This window comes from Gorilla gorilla, chromosome 1, assembly GCF_029281585.2.
Source record: "Gorilla gorilla gorilla isolate KB3781 chromosome 1, NHGRI_mGorGor1-v2.1_pri, whole genome shotgun sequence".
Taxonomy (NCBI): Eukaryota; Metazoa; Chordata; class Mammalia; order Primates; family Hominidae; genus Gorilla; species Gorilla gorilla.
The window spans coordinates 127,612,866-127,632,164 of record NC_073224.2 but is presented as its reverse complement, the minus strand read 5'-3'; the positions used below and the strand labels follow the sequence as shown (position 1 = coordinate 127,632,164).

Sequence of the window (19,299 nt, the reverse complement as noted above, 5' to 3'; positions counted from 1 at the left end):
AATAGTGAAACTTTGAAAGAGGCAAGAACGAATCAAATAAGGAGTGCTCTAATGCTATACAATATACAAATTCTATAATTGCAATTTATAATATTTCAATTTTTGGGAAGAATCTTTTGATGGAGCAACTATTTTATAAGATACTATTTTTAATCAGATACATTTATTGCTATATTAGATTGGAAAGAAACTTAAGAGACCTATGATCTTGCAACATCTAAATCTGGTGAGACATTTCAAAGAGTCATAGAGATAACTTACTTGACAAGTTTCCTCTTGTAAAGATGTTTGTTGAAGCAAGGAGCTCTGGATGGAGGCAAACAGAGCACCTGTGAAACATTTGAGTTGAAATATTTCAACATTTTAATGGAAAAAATAGAACTGAGAATACCCTACATCTGACAGAACTTGCTCTGAGCATCTGTAGAGATATTTTTTCTCGATTAAAGTTTTTGAGTTAAAAATTTTCTGATTTACAAAGACAATCAGTAGAAGGTATTATGGGCTGAATTATGTCCCTCCAAAATTTATATGTTGAAGTGTCAACCTCCACTACCACAGTGTGACTGTATTTGGAGATATGGCTTTTAAAGAGATAAGTGAGGTAATATGAGGTCATTTTGGTGGGCCTTAATCCAGTACAATTGGTGTCTTTATAAGAAGAGGATATTAAGACACAGACACACACCTAGGGAAGACTTCGTGAAGACGTGTGGAGAAGGTGGTCGTCTATAAGCCAAGGACAGATGCCTTCAGAAGAAACCAACTCTAATCATGGACTTCTAGCCCTCAGAAGTGTGAGGAAATAAGTTTCTGTTGTTTAAGCCTCTCAGTCTGAGGTACTTGTTATGGCAGCCCTAGTAAGATAAAACGGGAGATACCAGCATTTTTAAATTGATTAACCATAAAAATTAACTTTGAAGAAGATTGCAGGCAATATTATTTAAAAATTTAATTAATAAAATCAAATTGAAAAAACTCTATTCTTCAGAAAAATGCCAGTGGCACAATATTAGAAATAGGGCGAAGAAACGAATTAAAGTTTGTGAATATGTAGCACGAATAATTATTCAGAATTCTACAGTTTTATTTACTGTACAGATGTTTATTTTTACATTTTAGAAACTATATTTTTGGAAATAGTTTTAATAGAACTATTTTATAGTTATTTTTAAAGAACTACTTATTTTGTTTTATAAGTCCATTAGTACAATAAAACACTTTTTCAATCAAAAATAAATATTTCAAAGATTTCATAATTTTAATGCCCCCTTTCACCCTCCAGGGTGTCTGGCTTTGGATGATGAATCACATGAAGAGACTAGAATTGCTGAGTGGACATTCCATTATTCATTGAATGTTCTCATAAACAATCAGCAGAAAAGGAAAACCCATATGTGCACCAAGTGCTAGCCCAGCCATTTTGTAAACTAATGACAAAAAGAGAACGTGAATTTAATTTCTTGTGAATCCGACATACTTTGCATATATTTCATGGCCATTCAAGTGGATCTGGACAAGGGTTTCTCGATTCCCCTGTAATGCTTGCGGGTTGCACTTTAGCTCTTTGTATATGTGTCTGGATTATCTTCATCTTGAGAATCCCCACACCCTGATGGCTCCTTATCTTATTGCCCTGGCTAGTCCGGGGAGGAAGATCGGCTGGAGTCATCCTTGGTATTCTCCCAGTCCTCTCCCCAACCTCCTTCCTGCCGCTTTACTTATTTAACAACAGTACTCTGAGCAAGCCCTGTCCTGAGCACTCTGTGAACATGGAAATCTTCATAACGACCCTATGCGGTAGTCATGGTTCTTACATGGCCACTTTCCAGGCGAGGAAACTGACGGAGACACTAAGAGATTTGACCAAGGTCAAATAGCTCAAAAATGCATTTCAAAGTTGGCTGTCTGGCTCCGGCGTCCAGGATCTTAGCGCACACTCTGCTGTCCTTTGGCCCAACCGCAACTCGAGGCCACCTCTCATTCCTGCCCAGGCGCCAGCGTTTGGACCTTAGGACCCAGGGAAAGTTGGGTGGAGCAGGTCAGGTGGCACCACCACAAGTTTCAGGATTCCCTCTATTCAAAGCACCCCATCCATGACGCCGCCCCTGGCTGCCTGGCCGCCCCCGCTGCGCCCCCGGCCCTCTCTACTGACGGATGGAGCATCGCCCCCAAGCGGTGACCCACCGGTGAGTCCCGGGTGGCCTAGGGCAAGGCGGACCGGGAGCCACCTCACACCCACACAGCCTGCGGGAAGGATCCCACAAGGTGAGGGTAGCCCCGCGCGGGGCCGCAACAGCCTATTCCTCCCGTGTGTGACGACCCCAGCCAGAGAGAACCCAACCTGAGTGCCAGCGAGAGCCTGTCCTTGGTCGCTCCGACCCCTCGCCAGGGGATGTCCGGTAGGAATAGCACTGAGCTGAGGTGACGGCGCGGAGGCGCCAAAATCTCCACTTAGGGCAGTGAAAGGTCATCGGTCTCCCTCTTGCCGGCACTGAAGGAACCGGCGGGGTGCGACAAGGTGGGGCGGGGCAAGGAAGCGGATCCTCATCCATGTCCCTGGATGGAGTAAGGCACACTCTGGAGGTAGCAGCGAGTTTGAAGTGTCTAAGAAAAAGGCCTTCTGCAATTCACAATTCGTATGGCTACCTGCACCTTTCATTTACCCACTGGCTGGGTGACTCAAAGCTAAAGGTTGCCGACGTTTTTCAAAAACTCTGGAGGGGCATTCAACATTTTTTAGGTGGCCTGAACTGCCGAGGAAAACAAATGCTGGCCAGATTCCAAGTGAAATACTGCACAGGATCCCCCAAGGCACGAAGCTGGCTGGAGGGAGCTGGAGGGAGCGCCCCACCTGCCCCGGGAAACTCACGAGGAAAGTGCAGACCTTCGGTGGCGCTGGCACCCGCGTGGCTCTGATTCCTAAGACCACTTGGCATTGGCCGCTAGGGTTCTCTTCTCTCCAGCCAGTACAGGCCACCACTGTCTGGTCAGGGACAGAAGCGGGGCAGTCACCACCGTCTCCAGATGAGCGACACCGGGAGTCTTTAAATCTCCCGACTGAGAAGCTCTTTGTGTCCAGATCGGAGGTGGGCAAGTCTGTGGGACCAGATGCCCAGACTTGCCCATTGTCCCCCACCCCCACCCCAATGACACTTGCTTCACTCTTGTTCTATCTCTAGTTCCTCACTCCATTACTCTGTTGTTTTTTTAAAAAATCGCTATCAGAGTAATCCTTTGGATGTGACCAGTTCCATCAGCTGCAGCAGCATTTCACAAAATGTTTCAAATAACCCTAGCTTTTTGCAAGCTAGTAACAAACTAAACCTGTTTTTTGGGAAATGCTATCCTATACTCATGCTGTATGTGGGCCACAAATTTGGTTTTATATTTCTGGTAGACCAGTGAAAAATTAGAAACAAAATAATGACACAATTTATAATGTGCAGAAAATCAGAGCAAACCAACAAGGCAAACTATTTTAGATTGAAAGACCAGAAATATACTTCCCTCCAGGATTTTTATTGCCAGAACACTGCATAATCCAAGGATCAACATCCTCACAGTAAACACAAAGGCCTATTTTTACATATGAATGCTCCCTATAGCATCCCTTAAAAGAAAGGGAGGGCTTAAGTCCAAAACGCAATCAATCTTTCAAGACGAAGATGCCAAAGCAATTGCAGCAAAAGCAAAAATTGACAAATGGAATCTAAGAAAACTAAAGAGCTTCTGCACAGCAAAATAAACTGTCGACAGAGTAAACAGACAACCTACAGAATGGGAGAAAAGTTTTGCAAGCCATACATCTGACAAAGGTGTAATATCCAGCATCTATAAGGAACTTAAACTAATTTACAAGAAAGAAACACACAGCCCTATTAAAAAAACCATTAAAAAGTGGGTAATGGACATGAATAGAAATTTCTCAAAAGAAGACATAACATGCAGTCAACAATCATATGAAAAAAGCTCAACATCACTGATCATTAGAGAAATGCGAATAAAAATCACAATGAGATACCATCTCATACCAGTCAGAATGTCTATTATTAAAAAGTCAAAAAATGACAGATGTTAGTGAGGTTGTGGAGAATAAGGAACAGTTACACACTGTTGGTGGGAGTGTAAATTAGTTTAATCATTGTGGAAGACAGCATGGTGATTCCTAAGACCTAAAGACAGAAATAATATTTGACCCAGCAATCCCATTACCAGGTATTATACCCCAAGGAACATAAATCATTCTCTTATAAAGACACATGCATGCCTGTGTTCATTGCAGCACTATTCACAATAGCAAAGACATGGAATCAGCCAAAATGCCCACCAATGTTAGGCTGCATAAAGAAAATGTGGTACATATACACCATAGAATACTATGCAGCCATAAAAAAAGAATGAGATCGGCCAGGTGTGGTGGCTCATGCCTGTAATCCCAGCACTTTGGGAGGCCGAGGCAGGTGGATCACGAGGTCAAGAGATCGAGACCACCCTGGCTAACACGGTGAAACCCCGTCTCTACTAAAAATACAAAAAATTAGCTGGGCATGGTGGCAGGCACATGTAGTCCCAGCTACTGGGGAGGCTGAAGCAGGAGAATGGCATGAACCCAGGAGGCGGAGCTTGCAGTGAGCTGAGATCACGCCACTGCACTCCAGTCTGGGCGACAGAGCGAGCCTCCATCTCAAAAAAAAAAAAAAAAGAAAAAAAAAAAGAGAATGAGATCATGTCCTTTGCAGGGACGTGGATGGAGTTGGAGGCCACTATCCTTAGCAAACTAACACATGAATAGAAAACCAAATACCTACTACATATTCTCACTTACAAATGGGGGCTAAATGATGAGAACACATGGACACATAGAGGGAAACAACACACACTGGGACCTATCAGAGGCTGGAGAGTGGGAGGAGGTAGAGGATCAGGAAAAATAATTAATGGATACTAGGTTTAATACCTGGGTGATGAAATAATCTGTATAACAAACCCCTATGAAACATGTTTGTCTATGTAACAAACCTGCACATCTTGCACATGTATCCCTGGACTTAAAAGTTAAAAAAATGCAATCAATCAAAGCAAACCTATGGGACGCTTATATAAAAGGCAGGTTTCAGCTTTCTACTGATCTCTCTAGAGCGATGTTGTACAATATGGTAGTCACTAGTCACAGGTGGCTACTGAGCACTTGAAATGTGAATAGTCCAAACTAAGATGTATTATAAGTTGGAAATGCATGCCAGATTTTGAATATTTTCTAGAGGGGAAAAAAAGTAAACTATCTCAGTAATTTTTATATTGATCACATGTTGAAATGATATATATTAGGTATACTAGATTAAATAAAATATATTATTACATTAGTTTCACTTGTTTCTTTTTACTTTTCTAGATGTGGCTTTTTAAAAAATTTAGAGTTCCATATGTAGCTCCCATTATTTTTCTATTGGACAGAGCTGCAATGTTTCTTGAACTATATACTCTAAGATATCAATATATATACTATATATGACAAAAGGGTTTCATAGTTTAATAATTTGGAAAGCACTGCCTACTATATTCTTTCTTCTTGTGTTCTGCAGGGTAACCTGAGATTTTGGGGAAAAATTTTTATGGATTAAATATATTTGGGATATGCCAGTTAAGAATGGAGGACTTAGAACTCTCAATGTAATGTGAATTATGATTTTCTAAGAGAGGCATCTTATATACAGTATTTCTCCAACACACTCAAAGAACGCTTTTCATCATAAACACAACCCCCATTAATACAATTCTGAAAGAGAGTTTAGGGAACTGGAGTAGAAGATAAAGCTCATAGGCCTTACTTTGCTTCATATATCTGTTGTATGGCTCAAGGCTTGCATTGTAAGTCTTTTCTCTAGCTTTTCCCTCAATTAATAGCTAGACTAGTATTTTCACCAGATACTGGTGAAGTCCTCACCCCAGACGTAATCAATCAGACCCTTGGAGATCACCCTTTTGTGTTAGTTAAGCCTTGTTGTGTAAGAAACCCCCAAAATACAATGGTTTAAAGTGGCAACAATTTAACACGCTACTATATGGATAAACCTTGAGGATATCATCCTGAATGAAATAAGCCAGTCATGAAAAGACAACAGTGTATGATTCCACTTTTATGAGAGATCTAGACTAGTCAGTATAATGGAAACCGAAAGTAGAATAGTGGTTGCCAGGAGTTGGGGAGTGGAGGAAAATTGGGAGTCATTTGATGAGTACGGAGTTTCCGTTTTGCAAAACAAAAACCGAAAGAGTTAGTTGTTAGAAAAAGTCCTAGAGATCTGTTACACAACAATATGATTATAGCTAACACTACTGTACACTTAAATATGGTTAAGAGTGTACATTTTTATTGTGTTTTTTAACCATAATTTCAGAAAATTAAAAATAAGGTAAAATCAAAACAGCAACAATTTATTTAGCTCACAATTCTGTGGGCCAGCAGTTTGGGCTGGGATGAGCCAAGCACTTCTGGTCTTGGCGGCTGGGCTTACTCATGCGTTTGTGGTTGGCTGGCAATCAACTAGTGGGCTCTGCTTCTGGGGGTTGCCTGGCTGTCAGCTGAGGCCATTGGGAGTGACTGGCCACATGTTTCTCATTGTCCCTCAGGCTAACTCTGGTCACATGACAATATCAGCTTTCCAAGAGTATGAGCAAAAACCTCATGGCCTCTTCAGAACTAGGTTTAGAACTCACACAATGTTACTCTAGCTGTGTCCTATTAGTCAAAGCAAACAACAAGGCTAGCCCAGATTCAAGGGGTGAGCTAAGCAACTCCTGATACAAGGTGCTAAAAAGCACTGTGACTATTTTTACAATTGTCCACACTTGTCCTGCATCCCATTTTCTAGAATAATCCATTTTCTTATATTTTATATGAGAAAATTTCCTGTTTCTTATATTTTATATACTCAGAAGCATACTACTCTTTTGTGCATCACTTTCTTTTACTTTCTCAGACACTCTTTCATCTCATCAGCATATCAGAAGTATTTTATTCTTTTTAGTGATGAATTTTTGCAGTATCATTTTGCTGGGCTTGCCTCACTCCCCTGTCTCTCCATTATCTTTGCTGTATCTCAATGGTAAATGCTAAATATAAAAACAATCTTCTCTAAAAGTGTCTCCTTGACTCTCTCCCTCTGCCTCTAACAATTTCCTTGGGAATCCTAAAATCCAGATGCCTGGCTGTCCACTCCTTAGGCTGGGTTCCTTTTCACTTGCTGTAGTAGTTTATTATGGGCTAACTTGCCTTGTAATGTTTGACTCACTAGGTCATAAGTTTTTATTTACTTATCTATCTGCACCAGTGATGGTAAGCCCTGTGTCTTGTTTACTTGTATAGCCAAGCACTCACAAGGCACCTGACACAATATAGGCATTCAGTAGGTAATTATTAAATAAATGAATAAACATTAATTAATAAATAGGTTGATGTAGGTGCATTCCCAAGGTGTTTACTGCAAACTACACCATCTAACTATAAGATCCCCCATAGGGGATTCCCTGTTGGGGATGGGAATTGCACCTCTTCTCTTTCTTCCTTCTAGCTTGTGACTCATCTTTTACTGGAAGGATACCTTCTTTTAATATCTCCTACCTGATTTCCCATATGCAAATCAACACTCTCAGCTTTCATGTGTTCACACCATGAGTACCATCTGCCAGACTCTATCTCTTTATTAGAGTATTTCTCCTCTATATGTGCTTTAACTGATGAGAGTGCTCTAGAAACAAGAGCCCCTCCCCCATCATTCCTTCATATGCACTTGAAAAGAATATGACTGTGTAAAAGTGTATATTGTGTAAATTTTTATGTAATGTTTATATAAGTCAATTAGGCCAAATATTAATAACATGCTCAGGTCTAGACACTTACTGACTTTTTTCTTTGTTCTGTTACTGTGAGAGGTATTAGAAATCTCCTACTATGATTGTAGACTGGTCTTTTCTCCTTTTAGTTCTGGCAATTTTTGCTTTCCATATTTTGTAGCTATGTTCATGAGTACATAGAGATTAAGAGTTTTTATATCTCCCTGTTAGATTGACACTTATTGTTATAAAATGTCTTTATCTCTAGGAATGCTTCTTGTTTTAAAATCTACTTTCTCTGATATCAATATAGCTATACCTACTTTCTTTTGGTTAGTGATTGCATAGCATACTTTTTCCATCCTTTTATTTTAATCTTGCTGTGTCACTGTCATATTTTTCTTAAAAGTAGCATTTACTTGAACATTTTAAAAAAAGAAAACACAACAGTAATATTTGGCTAATAAATGGAGTATTTAGCCCATTTATATTTAATGTAACTACTGGTATATTTCAGGTATATTTAAGTAACTTTCCCAAAGCCACAGCATGTTAGTGGGAGAGTGCACACTAGGCATTTCCTGACTTTCAAGTCCAGAATGCTTTCTCATTCATTACCTCAGACTTGGGTTAAAGGCTGTATTTCCCACCCTCACATCTGCTTCTGCCACTGCTGTAATATTTAGTCCTTCAAGTTCCTTCAGAGATATAGGCAGCACCGCTCTGGAATCTTAGCCTGATTCCAGAACAAAGGAATGTTAATAGCCCTCTGTGAGCTTTCCAGGAGCCCACACGATAGGGTTGGTAGGCTTTCAAAGAAATCAGTTCCATTAGTGAAGTAGCACAAACAATTGTGAATTTCCTTGAACTCACCTGAAAGCCTTAAGATCCAGGAGTAAATTCAGGGTCAGGACCTTGATGCCATACTACAGGTTGAGAACCCAAAACATATCTAAGGTACGACTGAATCTAGGACCCACAGCCACTAGCAAAGAACCACATATGCTATATTGCTAGCACTCCCTAGCTCACCTATTTTACTTTTTTTTTTTTTTTTTTTTTTTGAGACCGAGTCTCACTCTGTCACCCAGGCTGGAGTGCAGTGGCGTTATCTCAGCTCACTGCAACCTCTGCCTCCTGGATTCAAGTGATTCTCATGCCTCAGCCTCCCAAGTAGTTGGGACTACAGGCATGAGCCATCACACCCAGCTAATTTTTGTATTTTCGGTAGAGACGGGATTTCAACATGTTGGCCAGGCTGGTCTTGAACTCCCGACCTCAGGTGATCCACCCGCCTCGGCCTCCCAAAGTGCTGGGATTATAGGCATGAGCCACTGCACCTGGCCTATTTTACTTTTAAGAACAAGGAAGGCTTTAAGCATTCTAAAACACAACTAGGGAGGCACAGGAGAAAACAGTGGTGATCTGGGAAAGCTGGAGTACAAGATGAGTGAAACCACTTACCTTCCTGCAGGTGCTCCTAACGTACACAGTGCCTCAGTGCCTCTGTCTTATGGCTATGAGCTTTACAGCAATCTTTCTCAAACTGCAAAAAGGCCTAACTAAAATCCATCTTGCAATTCCTAGCACTTGCATTAAGGTAGGCAGCATGTCTACACATCCTTCTGTAGGATGTAGGTTTAAAAATATCAGAAGATTTTTTACCCAAAAGATGCCCTTGTGCCAGTCTGCTTTTTCATGTGTAAAATACAACAGTTACTCCTGCTAAAATTAATTTATTTGGTGCTCAGTGAATGTTTATTTAGAAGCCCTATTTTGCATAGGAAATAGACTTTAGGTACAACATGGGAATTAACATGGGTTTGAGTAGTATTGGGTTTTTTTTGGAGGACTGGTATTCTTAAGGAATTTTTAAACAGAAGATAAGGCACATGTGCAAATAGTCTATAATGATTATTATTTGTGGAGTGTTTATTATGCACCTGATTCTTTACAAATATTTCATTTAATGCTTACAACTGCCATGCAAAGTAGGCATTTGTATCCCAATTTTACAAATTAGGAAACTGAGATTAAGGAACTGTCCCAATTTCTCAAACCAAATGAACAATGGAAAGAATTTGAACCTCAATGGTAGAAAGAATTTGAACTCCAATATGTGTGGCTTTTCCCACTGGTTCCACATTTCTTCCCTACCAATGGTTCATAAAAAGAAGTAGTGAGTTTTCCGAATGGTACAAACAAAATACCAGAGAAGTAGAGGTGAGGAAGGTAGTCACTTCCAGGTGTGATGACTGGGGAAGGGGTCATGGGGGAAAGCCACTGAGGTGGGCCTTTAATGGAGTGGGAGGTGGGTACAGGAGGACAATATTCTATATTCTAGACAGAGGGAATGGCCTCAGCAGGAGGGTGAAGATGAGACCATTTTTGAATGTGGAGAACAGTATAACTTAATATGCAAGATTTAAATTGAGAGGCTAGCAGAAGGCAAGGCGGAAAGTTAAATTGAGGCAAGATTGTGGAGTCGATGACAGGCGAAGGAGAAAGAACTCTATGAGGCAATAAGGAGCTGTTAAACTCTGCCCCCCAACTCCAGGGATTTGGAGCCATATACAGAAAAGATCTAGAAGAAAAAGAAGGGAGCTACAGTGCACTGTCACAGTGCTGAACTCTGACAGAAGTGGCGGCGGGGAATGGAATTGATGATTCCAAGGAGAAGGGGAACTCTAAGACCAAAGAGAAGAGGACTATAGATTTCAGTGACCAATGGGTTTTGGAGAGTAGAAGAAATGTATGAATCACAAAAACTATAGTGGTGAGAGCCTGGGTGATCAAGAGAATTTTGGAACCACACACGGAAATGTGGGCAACAGGAAGAGGTGCTGGCTTAGGGGAAAGAACCACCTGGAAAGTGTCAGCCACACAGGGTCTGTGGTCAGGTATGTTACACCGGGGGCCCTGGGGCAGGCTGAATCCGAGGAAGTATCACAAAGGAAAGGAGCCTCCTGAGAAGAGAAGAACCAAGTGAAGGCCACTTCAGGGGTAGAGGGCTGGGAAAGGGTAGGAGAAATAGGAGTAGAAAAATCAACAGAAGGAAAAGAGGTAATGAATTTGGGGTCAAAAAGACAGAGTAGGTAATGACCTTCTATAGCCTTTGCTTAAGGAGGAAACTTTGTTCTTACAATGAGTGAATGAATGACTGCAAAGAATAAATGAATGCAAAGTTACTCAATGCTTCCATCTGACAAAGAGTGCGTGAAATAGCCAATCAGTTGCTTCACTATCCAAATGGAGAATATAGCCCACTATACATAAGCCATTTTGAATTATATAAGCTACTCCATAATGGAGCTTATTAGTGTGGTTCCTGGGCTTGAGCCCAATATTTTCTTCTTGTGAAATGAAATCAAGATAGTATTGTTTCCCTGTCAATAATGGGTTCTTAAATAGGCTTGAGCTTTGTGAGCACTGCCAATATCAACACTTACTTTAGAGGCAATCTTGATAAAGGAGAATCTGATAAGGCACAAGAGAGGGCAAAGAGGGTATAAATGGCAGGTTGGATGAGGGACACTACCACTGAGGCAACATGGCCAAGCTCACCCTCCTCACTGGTAAGAGATCGTGTCATCTCTGTACCTCTGAATGACTCTCTCCATCTTGTTTTTCTGCCCCTTTAAAACTCGTTTACCTTCTAATTTAAACCAGATCAACTGAGATTTTTGCTTTTGGCAAAAGTATGGGGATGTACTGAACAGGGGGACAGCCCCAAATTGCCTGGTGATAGGTTTCTCACTGACCTGCTGTCCCCCTCCCTTCACCAAGCCTCAAAGGTTCATGGCAGTTTAATGGCCTTTTGAATGGAAATAGAGGGGAGTGGGTTTCCAGGACAAATCCAAAGGCTTTGCCAGCCTCAGTAGGTTGGTCATCTACAGAGGATCTTAAGAGAATGAAAAATAGAAAAAGCTTCCTACTGCTTAAGTGAGGTGACTAATGTATAAAGGCTACTCTACTCACATTCCTCCAGTTCATTATTCTCTCTGTTGCTTTAAGGTCTGCTCCTTGTGCTGACAGCTGAAATAGGTAGGTATATTTCTTGGGATGAACCACTATATTGTTCCTCTTTTGCTTATTCATAATTTGGAAACTCAGTACGGCCCTGTGTCCTTCCACATCAGACAAAGAATATTAACTACTCTCTAGAGAGTTTGAAATTCCCTAACCAAGTTTAAAGGATTGATACCATTGGCCTAAAAATCCCAAAGCAGAAACCAACTAGATGGCAGTCTTAAAGAATACGTGTTAACAATAAAAGCTAATGTGGTGAGGCAGCTACACAGTGTCCTCTGCTCTTAAAACATTTTAAAATCTGTCATCTTACTGAGTTTTAAAACAACTCTTCTTTGAGAGGTGTACAGGAAAGGCATTACCACTCCATCTCACAGACCAGTTAACCAGGGCAGAGATAAGACATATGACCTGACCTAGGTAATACAGAGAGTTCATGGCAGAATCTGAACCAGTAGCCAGGGCCCTTGTCTCTTGGTGGAAGACTCATTTCCCCCTGGGTGGAATTACTCAGGGAGATATCTAAAAGGGCTAAATAGGCTTATACTATCATCCTTTCTGTGTCTCAGTTTCCAAATGGGTTAAAATGAGAAAATAATAATACCTCTCTCAAAGGGTTTTGGTGAGGATTCATGAGTAAATATAAGTAAATTTCTCAGAGCAATGCTTGGTACGTAAGCTGCCACATAAGGGAGCTAGAATACATCTAAATCATAGTTCACTAAGCTTTAAAATTCTATTTCAGCTAAAGGCACTGGTTTCTAAGGTTATTTAATTCTCTCTTGGAGGAACAGAGCTATCTCTAAGAGATATCTTCAGCCCTGAATTGCCTGCTCATTATTGCCTGCAAATTATATAATTATAGGTTTGCTGCAACATAAAGTTCTTACATCGACTTTTCCCCTTTCCTTTGAGACTTCAAATAGGGAAATCATTTGGAAATCTGTGGTTTTTAAAGAAATCTGTGACTCACTAGGGAGCTTGTCTCTCACCTTCTTTCTCTCGGTAACAGGCTCTGCCTACCAGCTGACATGTTACTTCACCAACTGGGCCCAGAACCAGCCAGGCCTGGGGTGCTTCAAGCCTGACGACATCGACCCCTGCCTCTGTACCCACTTGATCTACGCCTTTGCTGGAATGCAGAACAACGAGATCACCACCATCGAATGGGATGACGTGACTCTCTACCAAGCTTTCAATGGCCTGAAAAACAAGTAAATGACGGAAAACCTGAGTTTCAAATCTTTTAACCTTTAAGGACAGTTTAAACAAGATCTTCCACAGCAGGCTTCAGGCTGAAATTCCAAACAGGCCAACAAGCAGGTAAATTCAGCTTTCTTATTATTTCAAGTGCAAGAATGACTCTAATTTTAAGGGGAATGGCTGGCTCACAGAAGCTAGCTGCTAACTAAAGCCCAGCTCAGTTGCCAAGGGAAGTTTATAAGTCCAACTACTGGTGGACTCAGTTGAGAACAATCTTCCACTTAGAAGCAATCCAAAGCTGGCATTGATAAAGCATTCAGTCTCCTTGGTCAGGAGATTCACTCCTAGGGAAATAATTGGAACTGTGGAGACATTGGGGTGCAGCAAACCAACATGGCACATGTATACCTATGTAACAAACCTGCACGTTGTGCACATGTACCCTGGAACTTAAAGTATATTTAAAAAAAAAAACTGTGGAGACATTGAAACATACCAATCATAGTCACCTACTCCAACATTCATAAGTAGGAAATAAGGATAAGAACAAAGATAAACCAGGATGAGAGGCTGCATGACACTTTCCTGGCTTCTTGCTCACTATTGCAGCTAAATGTTGAAATGGCTTCCCTTTCTTTTCATTTGTTCTGGTAAAACACTTTGTTTCTTTTCCCTCAGAAATAGTCAACTGAAAACTCTCTTGGCTATTGGTGGCTGGAACTTTGGCACTGCTCCGTAAGATCTTTTTGGTGATGACTTCCCAGGTTGATTTTACTCTAAGGTGTTGGGACCACCAAGGTCTCACCCTGCCTTCTTTGGGTCTCCCTCAGTTTCACTGCCATGGTTTCCACTCCTGAGAACCACCAGACTTTCATCAACTCAGTCATCAAATTCCTGCGCCAGTATGAGTTTGACGGGCTGGACTTTGACTGGGAGTACCCCGGCTCTCGTGTGAGCCCTCCTCAGGACAAGCATCTCTTCACTGTCCTGGTGCAGGTGAGCTAAGTTCCAGATCATTTTCACTGGAAAGCATACACCCATCTCATATGAAAGATCACTGGGACCTTAAACCTAGTTTCCTAGAATTTTATTTGGGGTGAAGGACCTGAAAATCCTATTCCAGTAAGGATGCTGAGGAATGAATGGAAGGATGGAAGAGGTTAATTTAATTCAGTGTCATGAATCTCATGAAAGTAAACTTAAAGTTACTATTCACAGACTTTCTCCTGCTCCTGTACAGGAAATGCGTGAAGCTTTTGAGCAGGAGGCCAAGCACATTAATAAGCCCAGGCTGATGGTCACTGCTGCAGTAGCTGCTGGCATCTCCAACATCCAGTCTGGCTATGAGATCCCCCAACTGTCACAGTGAGTGATGTGCCTTATCTTCAAACCCCTGGAGGTATCACTCGGGCAGACTAGACTTGTCCTTGGTCTGTCTTGCTATTTAGGGACCTTGTTTAGGAGGCTATGGAAGTGGTGCCTTGTGCCTGCACAGGTATGGGAAATGACCATCAGAATGATTTTAAATCCTCTACCCCACCTCAGGTACCCGGACTACATCCATGTCATGACCAACGACCTCCATGGCTCCTGGGAGGGCTACACTGGAGAGAACAGCCCCCTCTACAAATACCCGACTGACACCGGCAGCAACGCCTACCTCAATGTGGTGAGTCCCTGTACAGATGCAAGAGCAGACCAGAGATGATGATGAAAATCACATAGAGATTCAGGCACAAAAGGCATCATAAGTTTAGTGGTTTTCTCAAATGGGAAATTAGGCTGCCATAATTAATTAAACATTCTCATTTACTAAAAAACTTGCCTATTTATTAACACCATACTGATAATTTTACCTAATATGAAAGAAGATTAATAACAAGTGCATTGTTTTTTAATAAAAGAAAATGATATGCCACTGCTCCTATTTCAATAAATTATAAAACGCTTTTTCCACCGCCTTACCCATTTTCTACTGTTCTAATCCCTTGCCTATGTATATCATATATAATTTCGGACATTAACTAATGAATCATACCAGGAATATCATTTTAAAATCTCTGCTCTTCTATCATATATCTTTTTATCCAAAGGGTATATGTAAAGCCTGCTTGTTATTAAAAGAATTTAGTTGAGAATTAGACCTATCACTTTAACAGATATATGTCAGTGATGCTCTAAAATATGTTGCAAGTACTTTGTACAGTGGGCACAACCAAACCGAAAAAAGTTTAGCTAATAATTAATCACTAGGCCATCAGCTGTGGGTGAGAACTCTAGCTAACCCACTGCCATTGCAGGATTATGTCATGAACTACTGGAAGGACAACGGGGCCCCAGCTGAGAAGCTCATGTTGGATTCCCAGCCTATGGACACTCCTTCCTTCTGAGCAACCCCTCCAACCATGGAATTGATGCCCCTACCACTGGTCCTGGCCCTGCTGGACCCTATACCAGGCAGTCTGGGTTCTGGGCCTACTATGAGGTATACACTCAGAAATGTTAGAGGAAATGTGGCTTTCTCTTGGTCCATGTAGCTAATAATATCAGCAATATTCAACAGTTCTTGGATTGGAGCTGAAAGTGGATGTTTGTGGCTATCTAGAAGGGAGGCAAGATAAACCCTCCTGTTGCACCACTTTAATTGGGCCTTCACTAGGTTCCTTTGAGGCTAGATTCCAAACACAGAGAGTGTAGGAAAGTAGGCTACCATTAGTGAGAGTATATCAATCTGTAGACACTTCTGACTGCCAAGGCATTCCTTGATTTAAGAGTTTCTCCCCACATTGAAAATAAATTACTCAAAAGGAGTAAACAAACAGAATCCCAAATAACTAAGAAATTTGCTGGTAAAGCCATAGACCTTCATTTTCAAGGAGTTTTTATGCAACACTCCTCTACTTCCCCTTCCCCATGTCCTTTTACCTCTGCCACCACAAGGACACTGCCTACCTCTTGACCTGTACCTTATATTCTGTTAGATCTGTACCTTCCTGAAGAATGGAGCTACTGAAGTATGGGGCTACTGAAGTATGGGAGGCTTCTGAGGATGTTCCCTATGCCTACAAAGGAAATGAGTGGCTTGGATACGATAACACCAAGAGTTTCCAAATCAAGGTAGACTGTGTTCTATGGGTTGTTGTTGCCTGTGAGCATGTTCCCATTATAGCCCTGGAGCCACAGCTCAGCCTTGGTGTCTGTACATAACTGACTTCCTTTCTAATTACCACAGGCAGATTGGCTAAAGAAGAACAACTTTGGAGGTGCCATGGTCTGGGCCATTGACCTGGATGATTTCACAGGCACTTTCTGCAACCAAGGAAAATTCCCTCTGATCACTACCCTGAAGGATGCTCTGGGCCTGCAGAGTACAAGTGAGTTAGGGAGTGAGAAGGGACACTAAGCCTCAGACTTCAGAGAAATTCCAAAGGTTCCTTGGAAGTCATGGAGCTGTTGCACAAGTAATTGTCTGACATTGTCCATTCCTATCTGGTAACAATTGATTAATGGTGGGAAGAACAAACAGGGCTCTTCACCATTTCTTCCTTCCTTCATTCATTTCACAAGAAATTTATTGAACATCTATTACATATACAGTGCTCTGTAGGTACCACAGGTGATCTAAATGCATAAATATCCATATCTACTCTATGGAAATTTACAATCTAGTGAGAGAAATTGGATTTACAAAAACTGCAAAGCTAGACAACAATGCAGAAGATATTATGTGATACTGTGCCCCCTAAAAGAATAAGTAACCTTCTTGTGAGTTCATGATAATGAAAAATTTCAATCAGTAAGATGTAAGGAGAAAAAAATGCACTGTGACTTGAAGGATGAGGAAGGAGTTTGTAAGCAAAGGGGTGAGTGGAGCAGGAAGGATATATCAGATCAGAAGACTGAAATATGCGGAGACATAGAAGGAGGAGCCAAGAACAAAATCCAGGGTACTAGCTCTCACACATCAGGTATCACTGGCTAAAAGCAAAGAGGTTCAGGATTTGTTTTCTTTTTTCTTCTCAGGTTGCAAAGCTCCAGCCCAACCCATTGCTCCCATTGCCGAGGCAAACATCACACGCGGTGTCAGCCACAGTGGTAGCTCTGGGGGCTGCTCTGGCAGGAGCTCTGGGGGCAGCCCCAGAGGTAGTGGATTCTGTGCCGACAGGGCCAGTGGCCTGTACCTTGACCCCACTGACAAGAATGCCTTCTACAATTGTGTGAATGGAAAGACTTTCACTCAGCACTGCCAGGCTGGCGGTGTCTTCAATACCTTCTGCTCCTGCTGCAGCTGGTGATAATATTTTTCAGATATCACCTCACCCAGCCTCAGAAGTTGTTGTGCAATAAAAGTTTGAGCATTACTGTACAATCGCTTCTGCTTCTTTACTGTAGGATCTTAGATGTAATTGATCCCTATTTCCCAATGATATACAGTTGCTCCACCAGCCCCCAAGCCTGCAGCATGCACTGCTATTCCTGGATGTTGGGTAGCGGAAGCAGGGGGATTAAAGGAAAATACATGGTCCCTTCATTCTCAAAACATGTATTCAGATGAAGGCTGGGGAGCCCAAGAATGTAAGACTCAGATAACAATGACCCATAAACAAATGTCATTTTAAAATGATTGATTTGCCCTTTTTGCTGAGAATGCACAATTAGGAGGCTATTGCAGTGATTCAGGGGAGAGGTGCAGGCTCAGAACAAAGTAGTAGCAGTAGAAGTGGTCAGAGGTGATTGAATTTCAGCTGTATTCTTAAGATTTGTTAAGCCAGCAGGTTTCTTTATGGGTTGTATGCAGAACGTGGGAGACAAAAAGGGGAGCCAAGGATAATTTCAACATTTTGGCTTAAGAAATTGCAAATATAAAATTATCGTCAACTGAAATGGAGAAAGCTAAAAGTAGAGTAGATTATGAAGGAAGAGGAGAAGTTCAACTTTGGACATGTTGAATTTAAGATTGTTATTGGGTTTCTAATTGGAGATGTGGAGTAGATAGTTGGACATAACATTTTTAGAGGTAGTTGGTATTTATAGTTGGACATAACATTTTTAGAGGTAGTTAAAGTCAATAGATTAGATGAGATCATTAAGGGAGACAGAGAAAGGAAAGCATTCAAGGACTAAGCCCTGAGCATTTCAGCATTCAGAGGGAGGCTGGAGAGAAGTGTAGGAACAAGTAATGAAGACCAAAAAAGGAGGGCTAAGTGAGGTAGAAGAAAAACCAAGTGTCAAGTATCCTGAAAGCCAAGGAAAGAAACACATTAAGGAGGATAAAGCGATCAAGTTTGTCAAATACTACTTAGGTCAGGTCAGATGAAGTCTGAGAATTGACCATTATGTTTAACAACCTGTAGATCATTGACAAACTTGACAGAAGTGGGGTTGGTAAACATCTTGGTGGCAAATGCCTGAGTGCAGTAGGTTTCAGAGAGAATGGAAAAGTAAGAATTGAAGACAGTAAGGATACAAAAACCTGTCTTATATGTTTTAAAGGGAAGCAAAAAATGGGATTAAGAATAAAAGATTATGTAAAACAGAAGCTGAATTTATGTTTTCAAACCTACATTTACTTATTTAGAGATATGGGAGATAAAAATCTAACATTCTTTCCATACCTCTCACTTTCTTATTTTTATTATTATTTTCACAGAGTCAAAAAATTTTTTTAACTTAAAAAAATTTTTTTTTGAGACAAGGTCTCATTCTGTTCCCCACGCTGGAGTACAAAGGCACAAACATGGCTCAGTGCACCCTCGACCTCCTGGACTCAAGCAATTCTCTAGCCTCAGCCTCCTAAAGTGCTGGGATTACAGGAATGAGCCACCACATCCAGCCCCAAATTTTTAATATCACTTTGTTTTATAACAGAACTGAAGTCCTGTATTTAAATCAATGCAGTATTCATCCCCTATATTTACACTACAGCTTATCCAATATTCATTTCTTTAATTATCTTGTTGTTTGTTTTGTTTTTGTTTGCCAAGAAGGACTTGGAGTATCTTCCATTTTCTTGCATGTATGAAAATGCCTGACTGTTGCCTTTATACTTGATTGGTAACTTTTTGGACATAGATATTGGCTCACTCTTTTACTCAAAATTTTGTAAATATTACTGCTTTTTATTCTGGCATTGAATATTGAGCTAGTTTTTTTCCTATGGCTCTTTCATTTACTTTTTCAGGTTTGGATGTTTTGTAGTTGAATAGTTTTTTCAAGTAGTTCTGTGGCTGC

The 19,299-nt window shown here is 41.0% G+C and overlaps 1 pseudogene across 1 annotated transcript; it reads left to right on the top strand.

The window, feature by feature from the left end:
• Positions 1-11,386: 11,386 nt before the first annotated feature.
• Positions 11,387-17,429, top strand: LOC101149317 (acidic mammalian chitinase-like; annotated as a pseudogene). Its single transcript, XR_010133648.1, has 11 exons — positions 11,387-11,411; positions 11,851-11,880; positions 12,878-13,079; positions 13,747-13,803; positions 13,899-14,064; positions 14,309-14,433; positions 14,614-14,737; positions 15,369-15,553; positions 16,050-16,185; positions 16,301-16,442; positions 17,092-17,429. The product of XR_010133648.1 is annotated as an acidic mammalian chitinase-like (transcript).
• The last annotated feature ends 1,870 nt before the right edge of the window (positions 17,430-19,299 follow it).